The sequence below is a fragment of the Dendrobates tinctorius genome, unplaced genomic scaffold (genome assembly GCF_039654945.1).
Source record: "Dendrobates tinctorius isolate UK_male_01 unplaced genomic scaffold, ASM3965494v1 ptg000092l, whole genome shotgun sequence".
Lineage (NCBI taxonomy): Eukaryota > Metazoa > Chordata > Amphibia > Anura > Dendrobatidae > Dendrobates > Dendrobates tinctorius.
In genome coordinates, this window is record NW_027361760.1 from 2,140,001 (window position 1) to 2,154,867 (window position 14,867).

Genomic DNA, 14,867 nt, shown 5'->3' on the forward strand with positions numbered 1-14,867 from the left:
CGTAGGTGCAAGGTATCTTCATTAGAATAACTCAGAATCACATACAGTGTAAACAAGCAAAACGTGCAAGGTGCGCGCGAGGGCACGCCAAGGTCCATAACATGGTACGTGCCAGGTGGCACGCCTAGGTACAGGTAATGGCATGATGGCATCGGACTCCGGACTGCTGGCAAACCGACAGGTTCCAGGGATCAGGCTGCGGACGTCAGCTCCGGACATCAGGCCGTAGTCATCTGGTTCTGGACCTCTGGCAACGGTCGGCAGGTTCCGGGCATCCGGCAGGCAAACCAGGGTTCAGGCAAGGAGGCACGACAAATATCCAAGCAGGGTGCGTGTTTAAGGAACACGACAAGGTCCAAGGCTAGGTGCGTGTGTAGGGGACACGCCAGGGTTCAAGGCTAGGTGCAAGGTAAGGTGCATGTGTAGGGGACACGCCAGGTTCAAAGCGAGGTGCGTGTGTAGGGGACACGCCAGGGTTCACAAACGAGACAGGGTGCATGTGTAGAGCCACGCCAAAGCATAGGATAAGACAAAGTGCGTGTAGAGACACGCCAAGGCACAAGGTACAAGACAGAGTGCGTGTAGAGACACGCCAAGGCACAAGGTAAGACAGAGTGCATGTAGAGACACGCCAAGGTTCAAGGCAGGGTGCGTGCTAAGAGCCACGCCAGGGTTCAAGGCAGGGTGCGTGCTAAGAGCCACGCCAGCGTTCAAGGCAGGGCTGCGTGCTAGGAGCCACGCAGGGACGCACACCTCACTGGCCAATGCACACGGCTGTAATGCCAGCACGAGGCACGACTATGGCACAGGAGGCAGGCAAAGGAACCTTCGTGCTAGGAGTGACGCCAGGTTCAGGGCAGGGTGCGTGCTAGGAGCCACGCCAGGGTTCAAGGCAGGGTGCGTGCTAGGAGCCACGCCAGGGTACAAGGAAGGACTGCGTGCTAGGAGCCACGCAGGGGGCACGCCACACTGGCCAGTGCACACGGCTGTACACAAACACGAGGCACTTACCACGGCACAGGAGACGGCCAAGGGGAACCCACGCCGGGGTTCAATGCAAGGACAAGGCAGGGAACAAGGCAAGGAACAAGCAGAAACTGAGCCAGGTCAGAGCGAGGACAGAGTCTAGCAGCGGAGCGTAGGCAGAAGCCCAGAGCTGGGCCAAGGGAAGACCTTGGGACTAGACATAGAAACGAGCACTAAGGAGAGGAGAAATGGTGCGTGTGCTAGGGAGCACTACAGAGCACCATAGGAGAGAGCGAGGCAGAGCAAGCAAAGACTGAGACCATAGGGAGGAACACAAAGCAAGGAATAGCAAGGCAGAGAACACAGGGAGGACTACAAGTCAAAGCATAGCAAAAGCAAGACATGGCAAAACAGGCGAGGCAGAGAACACAGGAAGGACTACAAGTCAAAGCATAGCTAAGGCGAGACATAACAAAACAGACTAAGACAGAGAACAGCAGAAGGACTACAAGGCAAAGCAAGGCAAAGACAAACATGGCACGAAAGACAACACAAGACATGGCACAAGACAAGAGGCGGAATACGAGCACGGAGCGTGTGCAGAGACGCACTACAGAGCAAAGTGCAAGGGCACAGAATAGAGGGAGCAACCCCACAGACCCAGAGCCTTGCAGGGAAGCCACACAATAATCAGGCCCTGAGCATAGGAAGAGGCGGCCTGATATAGGGCATAGCATCTCCTCCTCCAGGTCAGGACCGGGGGAGCACTTCCGGGATTCTAGACATGACGAGATGATAGCAGAACCAGACAATGCAGGATCTTGGGAAACGTCACATGATCAGGGTTTCAGAGATGACGAGATGATCACCGAACCAACCAGTGCAGGATCCTAGGAAGAACACATGATCCGGGATTCTAGACATGACGAGATGATTGCAGAACCAGACAGTGCAGGATCTTAAGAAATGTCACATGATCAAGGACTCCAGACATGACGAGAAGATCACAGAAGGCAGAGCAGAAACTGTCATGTTGGACACTGTTCACACCAGGGTGACCGGCAGACAGCGGTAATACCCTGTTGGGTATTCTGTTCCAGTCGGGATAGGGTTAACCAGGTTGTCATGCTGGCTGAGGGCTGGGCCACGCCCTAGGTCTTTAAATAGTTCGTCCTGACTATGGGCGTCGCCGACTATAGCTTTAGCCTAGTGCTAGCAATACCGGTCAGCAGTGGTGGTGTTGGAGCGTCTGATATCTGGTGCAGTATATCCCTCAGTGGTTCTTTCTCCAATCTGTTATATATATATTTGGTTGCCCTTGCACATTATTGTATTCCCTTGTGTATTTACTGTGTGGTGTTTTCTTATACCCCTGTCCATACGTATTTGTGGGGTCTGGTGTCTGGTCCCCTCACTGGGTGGAGGGAGGTGGGTTCAGCTTAGGGCTGGACAGGAGACAGGGACAGGGTGGAGGCTCAGGCAGGCACACCTTCAGTGTAAACCCTGGGTAGAGGGACAGACAGGGTTCCCCTAGTCTGAGGGACATCACAGGGGTCCCGGGGTTTTTGCCTAAAGTAACCTAGGCATTCCATGACATTATAGTCGGCCCAAATAATAAAGTGAAAAAAAAAAAAAAAAGGGAATATAGGGGTTACTTACTATGGATCCTATACTTTCCCTAACCAAGCAGCTGGAGGCTCTATCCATACAGGTCACTGAACTCAGGGGGGCGGTCCAGCAACAAGGCCTGTCAGCTCCTGCAGTACCTGCTGAGGCTGCAGCCAGGGCAGCTGAGCCCAAGTTTCCCCTTCCTGAACGATTTGCTGGTGATCGTGGTAAGTTCACGGTGTTTCGTGAATCATGCAAATTGTATTTCCGTATGCGTCCACATTCCTCAGGTAATGAGGCTCAACGCGTGGGCTTGGTGATTTCTTTGCTGAGTGGTGACCCACAGGCCTGGGCCTTTTCACTCCCTTCAGACTCACCGGCATTTGAATCTGTAGATTTTTTTTTCTCTGCTCTGGGTTTGATCTATGACGATCCAGATAGATTAAACTTAGCAGAGTCTAAGATACGCTCACTGCTACAGGGTGATCGACCAGCTGAGGATTACTGCACGGAATTCCGGCGCTGGGCGGTGGACACGCAGTGGAATGACCCTGCGCTTAGAAGTCAATTTTTGCATGGGGTTTCTGGAAGGGTTAAACAGACTCTCCTAATGTACGAGACTCCCGCCTCTCTGGAGGCTGCGATGGCACTTGTAGTACGCATAGACCGACGTCTCCGTCAGGGGGCGCTGGTTTCGTTGCCTCCGGGAGGTGGGGGAGTGGTCGGTGAGGTTGCCGCGGGTGAATCCGTGGAACCCATGCAGATCGCTGGTATAGCACAGTCACCGAGTAACAAGCCTAAACGTCCTTGGCACAGAAGGCAGGGGCTCTGTTTTTTTTGTGGTAAAGGAGGACATTTTATTAACGCTTGCCCCCTGGTACCTAAGAAGGGCGCGCCGGCGGAAAACTGATAGGCTCAGAGGGTTTGGAGGAGTCTAGTCTGAGCCTTTGTGTATCCTCCGTCATGGTTTCCCAGTGTATGCTCCCTGCTAGGGTGGTACTTGGGGGGCAAATGCTCTCTATTACAGTATTTATTGATAGTGGCTCAGCTGCCAATCTCATTGATGAGAGGTTCGCGCATACAGCGGGATTTCCGGTGGAGAAATTGCCGAACCCCATCCGGGTGGTTACCATCAATGCTTCCCCGTTGTCTCAAGGGGAGATCACAGAGTGTGTGTTGGATATACGACTCCACATCGGAGTATTACACTCAGAGCGGGTAACTTGTAAGGTGCTTAGTAACTTACCGGCTCAGATGGTTCTGGGCTTTCCATGGTTGTCAATGCATAATCCTGTTATTGATTGGAAGACCCAGGACATAATTCAGTGGAGCAGGGAGTGTCAGGAGAGGTGCCTGGCTACATGTATTTCCGCTTTGACCCCCAGTATCCCGGAGCCGTTGCTGGATTATGCGGATGTATTTTCTGAGAAGGGTTGTTCGGAACTACCACCGCATCGCCCCTATGACTGTGCTATTAGGTTGAAACCAGGGGCCAAGTTACCTAAAGCTAGTATGTTTAATATCTCAGGTCCCGAGAGGCTAGCTCTCAAGGAATACATTGCGGATAGCCTGAGCAAGGGTCATATTAGACCTTCCTCTTCTCCTCTGGCTGCTGGCTTCTTCTTTGTTAAAAAGAAGGATGGCGGTTTACGCCCGTGTCTGGATTTCAGAGAACTCAACCAGATTACGGTCCGTGATCCTTACCCTATGCCACTTATACCCGATTTATTCAACCAAGTGGTTGGTGCCAGGTGGTTCTCCAAACTGGACCTCAGGGGGGCGTACAATCTTATAAGAGTCCGTCAGGGGGATGAGTGGAAGACAGCGTTCAATACCCCTGAGGGTCACTTTGAGAGTTTGGTAATGCCGTTTGGGTTGACTATGGCACCGGCGGTCTTTCAACACTTCATTAATGATGTCTTCTCTCAGTTGTTGGGGAGGTTCGTTATAATTTATCTTGACGACATCCTCATTTTCTCTCGCGACCATGATACACATATAGAGCATGTTAGACAGGTTCTGCAGTTGCTCAGAGAGAACAGGCTCTATGTCAAGCTTGAAAAATGTGTGTTTTTCGTACAGGAGCTACCGTTCTTGGGTTATATAATCTCCGCCTCAGGTTTTAAGATGGACACCGCAAAGGTGCAGGCGGTACTACATTGGGATCGGCCTGATAATCTTAAGGCGCTTCAGCGATTTCTTGGCTTCTCCAATTACTATAGGAAATTTATTAAGAACTTCTCTATGATTGCCAAACCACTGACTGACATGACTAAGAAGGGTACCGACTTTTCTGACTGGTCTGAGCCTGCGGTACAGGCGTTTGAATTCCTCAAGAATAGTTTTGCCTCAGCGCCCATTCTGGTGCAGCCCGATGTCTCCTTACCGTTTGTCGTGGAGGTGGATGCGTCGGAGGTTGGAGTGGGGGCTGTACTGTCTCAGGGCCCTTCTTGGGCCAAGTTGCATCCGTGTGCCTTCTTCTCCAAGAAGCTGTCGCCTGCGGAGCGTAATTATGATATTGGCAACAGGGAACTATTGGCCATCAAATTGGCATTTGAGGAGTGGTGACACTTCTTGGAGGGGGCTGTTCATCAGATTACTGTGATAACCGACCATAAGAATTTGCTTTATTTAGAATCTGCTAAGCGCCTGTCCTCCAGACAGGCTCGCTGGGCATTATTCTTCACCCGGTTCAACTTCATTGTTACCTATCGCCCTGGGTCGAAGAATGTTAAGGCAGATGCTTTATCCAGGTGTTTTCCTGGTGGAGAGTTATGTGAAGAGCCGGTGCCTATTCTCCAAAAGGGTGTGGTGGTATCTGCCATCACGACAGAGATTGAGGCAGAGATTGCGGAGGCTCAGGAGGTGGTACCGCCGGGGTTGCCTGCTAATAAATCTTTTGTGCCGCTACATCTACGCTCTAGAGTGTTGGGCGAACATCACGACACGGTACTGGCAGGTCATCCAGGGGTTAAGAGCACTCTGGAACTGGTATCGCGTCGTTTTTGGTGGCCTAAAATCCGGCAGGATGTGGCCTCATATGTGGCTGCCTGTAACACGTGCGCACGGGCCAAGACTCCTCGTTCCCGTCCCGCTGGTAGCTTGCAGCCTCTCGGGGTGCCCAGTAAGCCATGGACTGAGATTTCCATGGATTTTATTACTGACTTGCCCGCCTCGGCAGGGAACTCGGTCATTTTGGTAATTGTTGATAGGTTCTCCAAAATGTCACATTTCGTTGCTTTACCGTCTTTGCCCAATGCTAAGACTCTTGCTCAGATATTTATTTGCGAGGTGGTCAGACTTCATGGTGTCCCGTCTGACATTGTGTCTGATCGAGGTACGCAGTTTGTGGCAAAGTTTTGGAGAGCTTTTTGTTCTCGCCTTGGAATCAAATTATCTCATTCATCGGCTTTCCACCCTCAGTCGAATGGACAGACTGAGCGGATGAACCAAAACCTGGAGCAATACTTGCGCTGCTTTATTTCCGACAATCAGGAAGAGTGGTCAGCGTTTCTTCCTCTGGCAGAATTCGCAATAAACAACCATTGCCAGGAATCGTCTGGGGAATCTCCTTTTTTTTGTGTGTATGGTCAACATCCTCAATTTTGCACCTTGCGTCAGGGGTGCTCAGTTGGCGTCCCTGAGGAGGACCAGTTGGGAGCTCAATTGTCGTCTGTTTGGAGGAGAGTCAAGCAGCGCTTGTTGAAGGTGGGTTCCAGGTACAAACGGGTGGCTGACTGCAGACGTGTGCCAGGTCCGGACCTGTGTGTGGGTGATTGGGTGTGGTTATCTACTAGGAACATTAAGCTCAAGATACCGTCACTTAAGTTGGGTCCCAGGTTCATTGGCCCATTTAGAATCTCCGCAGTGATCAACCCCGTGGCATTTCGTTTGGAGTTGCCGGCTGTGTATAAGATTCATAATGTATTTCACAAAGCATTGCTAAAGAAGGTCGTGGGTTTGGTGGATGGTTCCCCCGGGCCACCACCTCCCGTCTTGGTGGATGGCGCGTTGGAATTTGAGGTGTCCAAAGTGGTGGACTCTAGGGTTGTGCGTCGCACTCTACAGTACCTGGTCCACTGGCGTGGCTATGGTCCTGAGGAGAGGACATGGGTGCCGGCCTCTGACATTCATGCTGATCGACTGGTTACTATGTTCCATCGTCGCCATCCGGACAAGCCAGGTCCTCGACATGGTGAGGTTCCGGAGGTCCCTCGTAGAAGGCGGGCTACTGTCATGTTGGACACTGTTCACACCAGGGTGTCCGGCAGACAGCGGTAATACCCTGTTGGGTATTCTGTTCCAGTCGGGATAGGGTTAACCAGGTTGTCATGCTGGCTGAGGGCTGGGCCACGCCCTAGGTCTTTAAATAGTTCGTCCTGACTATGGGCGTCGCCGACTATAGCTTTAGCCTAGTGCTAGCAATACCGGTCAGCAGTGGTGGTGTTGGAGCGTCTGATATCTGGTGCAGTATATCCCTCAGTGGTTCTTTCTCCAATCTGTTATATATATATTTGGTTGCCCTTGCACATTATTGTATTCCCTTGTGTATTTACTGTGTGGTGTTTTCTTTTACCCCTGTCCATACGTATTTGTGGGGTCTGGTGTCTGGTCCCCTCACTGGGTGGAGGGAGGTGGGTTCAGCTTAGGGCTGGACAGGAGACAGGGACAGGGTGGAGGCTCAGGCAGGCACACCTTCAGTGTAAACCCTGGGTAGAGGGACAGACAGGGTTCCCCTAGTCTGAGGGACATCACAGGGGTCCCGGGGTTTTTGCCTAAAGTAACCTAGGCATTCCATGACAGAAACGCAGGCATCCTGCAGCTCAGACATGAGGTGAGTGTGCACACTGCTCTAAGGAACATGCAGGACAGCAGACAAAACATGCGCATGCACATCGCTCCAGGAGTTCTTGAGACAAACAGACATGGCAGACATGGCAGACGTGACACTTAGGTTGAACACCACCCACAGAAAACGTGTGTGCAAAACATTTCTCTCGTTTAGGACAGACAGAAATAATATGCGAGGCATCTCCACAAAAAAAACACAGCTTATTACGCCTTCTGAACTCCTGACGTTGCTCCCTGGACAAAACTCTATCACATTGCATAGGTTCAGACATTTGTTCAACAAGTGGCAACACCTCTCGTGCAGTCCTGCGTTCACGTAAACGCCGATCAACCTGAATGGCTAATGACATAGAATCGTCAAGACCAGAGGGAACAGGAAATCCCACCATAGTATCTTTTACGGCTTCTGACAAACCCTTCCGAAAGAGAGCTGCCAAGGCATTATCACTCCAGGTAGTAAGGACCGCCCACTTTCGGAATTTTTGACAGTACAATTCTGCAGAATCTCGACCCTGGCTCAATGCCAACAGGGTCTTTTCAGCTTGATCAATAGCATTAGGTTCGTCATACAACAACCCCAAGGCTTGAAAAAATGCATTCACATTAGTCAGAATAGGATCATCTGGTTTCAAAGAAAACGCCCAATCCTGGGGATCGCTACGCAGCAAAGAGATGACAATTTTAACCTGCTGCGCAGAGCTCCCTGACGAGTTAGGCTTCAAGGCAAAAAATAATTTACAATTATTTTTGAAATTCAAAAATTTAGACCGATCCCCAAAAAACACATCAGGAGTAGGGATCTTTGGTTCAGCAGCATGTGAATGAGCAAGGTAGGCGGAAATTCCCCGCACTTCCACAGCGAGCTGCTCCACACGATCAGACAATTGCTTTATCTTCATTGAGAGAAAAAAAAAAATTCCCCCTACGGCCTCAGAGATATAGAGGAAAGAATATACACCCTTTTTTTTTTTTTTTTTTTACAATTCTTTCCTGCTATTGAGTACCCTAGGATCTGCGGTATGGCTGGTGATTCTGTTATGAATGAGTCACCGTAGGAGGCAAAAACAGAAATACTAGCTAAGTCCAGAAAACCAGAGAAGTTGGCAGCTATCGGATTGCAGACCCCTGAACCTATCAACAACAACTAGCAGTGGCCGTGGGGGGTTCCTACGGTGCCCTAGACCCCTCGATCACAGCCGGAGAACTACATAGCCTAAAGACAGAAAGGGAAATCTAAACTGCCCCAGAGCAGACCCCAAAGCAATAGGCAGCCCCCAACATATAATGACGGTGAAGCAAGATGAAAAAACACTCATACAGATAGAAAGATAGGCTGAGCAAATGATGGGGCCCAACTAGATAGGACAGGATAGAAAAGCTGCTGTCTGTAATTTGCCAAAACCCTATCAAAACAAGAGCCAACAGCTGATAGGGAAAAAGCTCTGAAGACGCTAGGCTTCAAAAAGACTATATCAGCACTCAGGTATTTTCTGAAGACAGAGCAAAAAGGAATTCAGCTCACCCCAGCAGGGAATGGCAGAAATCAAGGAAAACAATGCAAAACAAAAACAAAACACAAATGCAAAAGTAGAACAGAAAACTTAGCTTTTGAGGAGCAGGAATCAGACTGGTCTCCTAGAATCCCTCAGAGAGATCACCAGCAAGGCAGAAGTGCGTCGGCTGCCTTATATCCAGTCAGTAATTCCCGTCACCCAGTCATCATCATCATGCCCAGCTGCTTGGTAATCAGCCTCACTACCTTCCTTCACCAGAAGAGGGAGTTCATCAGACCTCAATGGTGAAGGGGAAAATGAACTCACAACACTCATGGTAGCATGAGACGGACTCTACAATCCACACAAGTGGCCCAGGTAGTGCAGCTCATCCAGGATGGCACATCAATGCGAGCTGTGGCAAGAAGGTTTGCTGTGTCTGTCAGCGTAGTGTCCAGAGGCTGGAGGCGCTACCAGGAGACAGGCCAGTACACCAAGATACCTGGAGGGGGCCGTAGGATGGCAACAACCCAGCAGCAGGACCACTACCTCAGCCTTTGTGCAAGGAGGAACAGGAGGAGCACTGCCAGAGCCCTGCAGAATGACCTCCAGCAGGCCACAAGAGTGTATGTGTCTGCACAAACTGTTAGAAACCAACTCCATGAGGACGGTCTGAGGGCCCGACGCCCACAGATGGGGGTTGTGCTCACAGCCCAACACCATGCGGCCCTCCAAAAAAATGCCACCCCACACCATTACTGACCCACTGCCAAACCGGTCATGCTGAAGGATGTTGCAGGCAGCAGATCGCTCTCCACAGTGTCTCCAGACTCTGTCACGTCTGTCACATGTGCTCAGTGTAAACCTGCTTTCATCTGTGAAGAGCACAGGGCGCCAGTGGCGAATTTGCCAATCCTGTTTTTTTGTGGAAAATGCCAAGCGTCCTGCACAGTCAGTAAATACATGGAAATAGAGAAAAAGAATAAGTAAAAGGCTGTGTGCCCACGTTGCGTTTTTTACGCATTTCCGCAGCGGTAAGGCCACCGCAGAAATGCTTAAAAAATGCTAGTTAAAACACATCCCATGCAATCCCAATGGGATTCCGCAGTTGCTGTGCCAATGTTGCAGATTTTTCCACTGCTGAATCGCATTGCGGAAAAATCCGCAGCATGTCCATTAATTTGGCGGAATCGCGGCGATTCCGCCGCCATAGGATTGCATTGAAATGCTCACTTTACGCATGTGGCTATGCCCACCATGCATGAAGTGAGCGCTTCATGTGCGGATGGTACCCAGGGTCTGGAGGACTGGAGACTCTCCACCATGCCCTGAGCACCATATCCCCGTAAAAAGTAACATTAAAATTAAAAATAGTGATATACTCACCCTCTGTCAGCCCCTGGAGTCCTCCCAGTCCTCAGCGGTGCACGAGGCGGCTTTGTTCCCAGGCATGCTTCGCGCCAAAATGACCTTTGTGATGTCGTGGTTGTGTGACCGCTATGTCATCACAGGTCATTCTCGCAATGCTGCATCACTGGGAACGGAACTTGCCGGCAGCACCGCTGAGGCGTGCCACTGAGGAGATCGAGGGCATATATCCATATTCATTGTTATTTTATTTTTTTAAATTCTATCTTTTACTACTGATGCCGCATAGGCAGCCTCAATAGTAAAATTTGGTCAAACTTGTCAAGCGCTATGCTTGTGTGTGACCAACCTGTCAATCACTTTTCCAAGCGATGCTACAAGTCACTTGGAAAAGCACAAGCATTCTGCAAGCTAAAAACGCTTGTATTTTGCAGGGGGGGTGGTGTTGCAGAATGCTGCAGACAATTCCGCAGCATTTTTGCAATGTGGGCACATAGTCAAAAATACAGAAAACAAAAGAAGATAAGGAAAAGAAAAGGAAAAAAAAAAGGGAATATGTCCTGGAGGTGGGAACAAATAAGATATGGACTACAATGAACATGGAATGTCAGTAAGGCTATGGGCATGCACTGCGGATTCAACAGCGTATTTTTCCGTGCAGATCCGCAGGTAAAACCGCAGCTAAAATGACCTGCGGTTTTCCTGCGGATTGGCCTGCGGTTTGACACCTAGACAATGGAATAGGTGGCAAACTGCAGTGGAATCCGCAGAAAGAATTGACATGTCAATTCTTTTTGCGAATTCAAAACCGCAGCTTTTCTGCAGTGAAAAAAACGCAGCATGTGCACTGCGGAATGTAAGTCACATAGACTTACATGGTACTGTACACTGTGTGCAGAACTGCTGCAGATCTGAAGAGGCCAAATCCGCAGCAGAATCCGCAGCGTGTGCACACAGCCTAAAGGTGAGGAGAAGAGTTAGGCTATGTGCACACGTTGCGGATTCTGCTGCGGATCCGCAGCGTTTCTGGCCCTGCGGGTCCGCAGCAGTTTCTGCTGCGTTGTACAGTACCATTCTTTGCAATGTTAAAACCAAAAACGCAGTGCACATGCTGCGGATTTTTCCGCGGGTTACAATCCGCAGCATGTCAATTCTTTGTGCGGAATCTGCAGCGGTTTCACACCTTCTCCATTGTAGAGGTGTGAAACCGCAGGGCTAAACCGCAGGCTAATCCACAGGTAAACCGCAATTCTTTTGACCTGCGGATTTTTCTAAATCTGTGCGGAAAAATCCGCAGCACTTCAAACTACGTGTGCACATAGCCTAAGGGTATGTGCACACGCTGTGGATTCTGCTGCGGATCCAGCACTGCAGATCTGCAGCAGTTTTTGCTGTGTTGTACAGTACCATTATAACCTATGAAAAACAAAAATATCTGTGCACATGCTGCGGTTTTACATCTCTTCCATTGTAGAGGTGTGATACCGCAGGGCTAAACTGCAGGCTAATCCGCAGGTAAACCGCAGGTCTTTTGACCTGCGGATTTACCTGCAAATTTTACAAAATCCGCAGCGTGTGCACATAACCTTATTGATAAGGCACATAAGGATTACAGTAGGTGAGAAAGTCAAGGAAGGGGACTAGGTATAGAAAATGAGGGGAAAAAAAAGAATACGGGGTGATAAAATAATAATTATATAACAGAAGGGGTAAATAAAGGTAAGGATGAAAAAAAAGAGAACAAAAAGGCCAGCAATAAAATGAAGAGCACAGGCTAAAATATGTAATGCAGCAAACAATTATGATGGAAGATGAAGGCAAACAGGAGGGAACTAGGTGTAAGAAGAAATGAGGACTGCAATGCAATGAATAGAAATACTCAAATACAGGGGGAGGAGGCGTCACAAGGACTCACAAGGCAGGGGAGACAGATGCTACTGCTGAAGATGCAGGTGGTGTCAGGCTCAGCAAGCCAGTGGTTTGAATAAGCCGCTGCTGCAGGAGATGACGTCATGCTGTGATTCAGATGTGTGGCAGAGAGCATTCACAGTGCAGGACGAAAGTGGGGCGGGGGAAGGAGGACGGAAGTGGGGCGGGGAAGAGGGCGGAAGTGGGACACTTAACACACACTGAGAAAAATGCCCAACGAACCTGACCTGTCTGTCCTCCAGTGGCGCTGTGCAGCTGCTATGCCCTCCTGCCACCCGGCCCAGCCCGCCCCTGCTTCAACACATATACCATCCTCAGCACACATTTCACCACACATATACCAACCTTGCCACATAAAAGTCAAAACACAAAAGTCGCCACTCAAAACTCGCCACGAGGTCCCAGAGCTGTTTAAAAGATGAAGAATGAGCTGTGATTGGTTGCTATCAGCAACAGTTTTCTTTGTAGACAGTTGTGGTAACTGAGACCTATTATTCTTATCATTTCTATGGTGTTATCGTCCTTCTATAAAGCTGGAAATAACACAATTTATTACCGTGCCAACACAGACCACCCTCTGACACAGACTGCAGGGGGAGCCCAGTATCACACAGGATAGGATTAGATACACGGCTCAGCAGTCAGTATCACACAGGATAGGATAAAGCCCCCGTTACACACTGCGATATCGCTAACAATATCGCTGTAAAGTCACCGATTTTGTGACGTTACAGCGATATTGCTAGCGATATCACTGCATGTGATACTTACCTCCGACCAGCTCCCCCGCTGGTTATCGCTGATCGCGCGAGAAGCTGCTGGATCATTTCTCGTCGTCAGCTTCCTGCGGCGCTTCCTGCTGTGACGACGAGCGACGCATGGAGCCGGGCAGGAGGGCGCAGGATCGCCGCGTCTGACAGGTAAGTAGTGACCCCCGTCCCCAACGATGTCGCTGGTGAGATCTGCCTGAGTGGCAGCTCACTAGCGACCACCTAGCGATGCACCAGCGATCCTGACCGCGTCATATCGCTGGTCGGGATCGCTGGTGCATCGCTAGGTGTAACGGTACCCTTAGATACACAGCTCAGCAGTCAGTATCTGTCAGGATTCGTACCGGGGTCTAGTCTGTGTTCCACAGCAAGTCTCGCTGCCTTACTGGCTGTGCCACACAACCAGTCGGAATATACAGTTTCTGATCAACTAGTTCTTTTTCGTTCATCGTTCTTCCCCCGTTCTGGTGATTGGCTGCTTCACTGTTTCCTGTCCCGCGTTCTTCCTATTTAGCACTCTACAGGTCTTTCACTCCTTGCCGGTGATTCTTCTGTGGTACGGATTCCTGCCTTCTCTACCACGCTGTCCGGTACAACCTCTGACAGCCTCCCGGTCTCTCTTTCGTTGAGTACCTCTGGACTCCAGCTTTCCTCTTTGTCTTTGCTGAAAGCTTAGTATTTTTTGTGTTAGTTTGGGGTTTCGTGGTTTACCCTTCAGGTTCATTCACTCTTTAGTTTCACTCTAGTAGTCCTCCTTGCTGCTGCTTGTCTCCCTTAGGTTGTGCTGCACTCATTCCACCCTCGGTTTACCCTCACTGTAGCTCCCTGCACTTACGCCGAGGTAGGGACCGCCGCCCAGTTGTCGCCCACCGGCTAGGGTGGGACCGGCAAGTAGGTAGGGTCAGTGGGGGGTGGAGCTCAGTGGCACCTTCTTCCCCCGCCGTGTGGTGGAATCATAACAGAATCACCGGCCTTCCCTATGGACGCTATGACCTCTTTAGTCAATCAAATGCAGGGTCTTACTCAGCTGGTGCAAGATCTTGCTGCGCAGGTCCAGCGTCAGGAGCAAATTCAAGCAGCTGCCGTTGCAGGGACAACTAATTCTGAGTCTAGAGTTAACTTACCCGAGCCATTTTTCGGAGATAGAAGCCAATTTGCTTCTTTTAGAGAAAATTGTAAATTATATTTTCAATTACGACCTCTTTCTTCTGGCCCCCCAGCTCAAAGAGTCCGTATCATAATCTCTCGCTTACGGGAGGGACCCCAAGAGTGGGCCTTCTCTCTGCCGCCAGATTCAAATCTCCGTGATTCAGTAGACAACTTCTTTCAAGCCTTAGGGAATATTTATGATGAGCCTGACCAAGTCACTCTGGCCGAGGCAAACCTTACCTCCCTGACCCAGGGTGATCAGGAGGTAGAGGTTTATTGCACCCAGTTTCGTAGATGGAGCTTAGCTACCCGTTGGAATGATCCCGCCTTTCGGAATCAATTTCAGCGGGGCCTTTCACCAGCCCTAAAGGATGAACTGGTACACTACACCCTGCCCCAGTCTCTGGAGGAGCTGATGGCTTTAATGGTCAGAATAGATCACAGGTTAAGGGCGAGGAGATCGGAGCAGGCAGCAGCGCAAGTTTCCGTTTTCTCTAGGGTCACTCCGGCTGTTCCGAATCTGCCTGCTGCCGAACCTATGGAATTGGGAGCCATGCAAGCTACCACAGATCCTAGTCCTTGCCGTCCACGCCACGCACTTGGAACCTGTTTTTACTGCGGGGATCCTCGGCACTGGATAAAGGATTGCCCGCGGCGCCCTGGCACTCCACAGGAATCTTCTCGGAATACACCACCTAGGCCTGTGGGTGGACAGGTAATTCCTTTAAGTTCT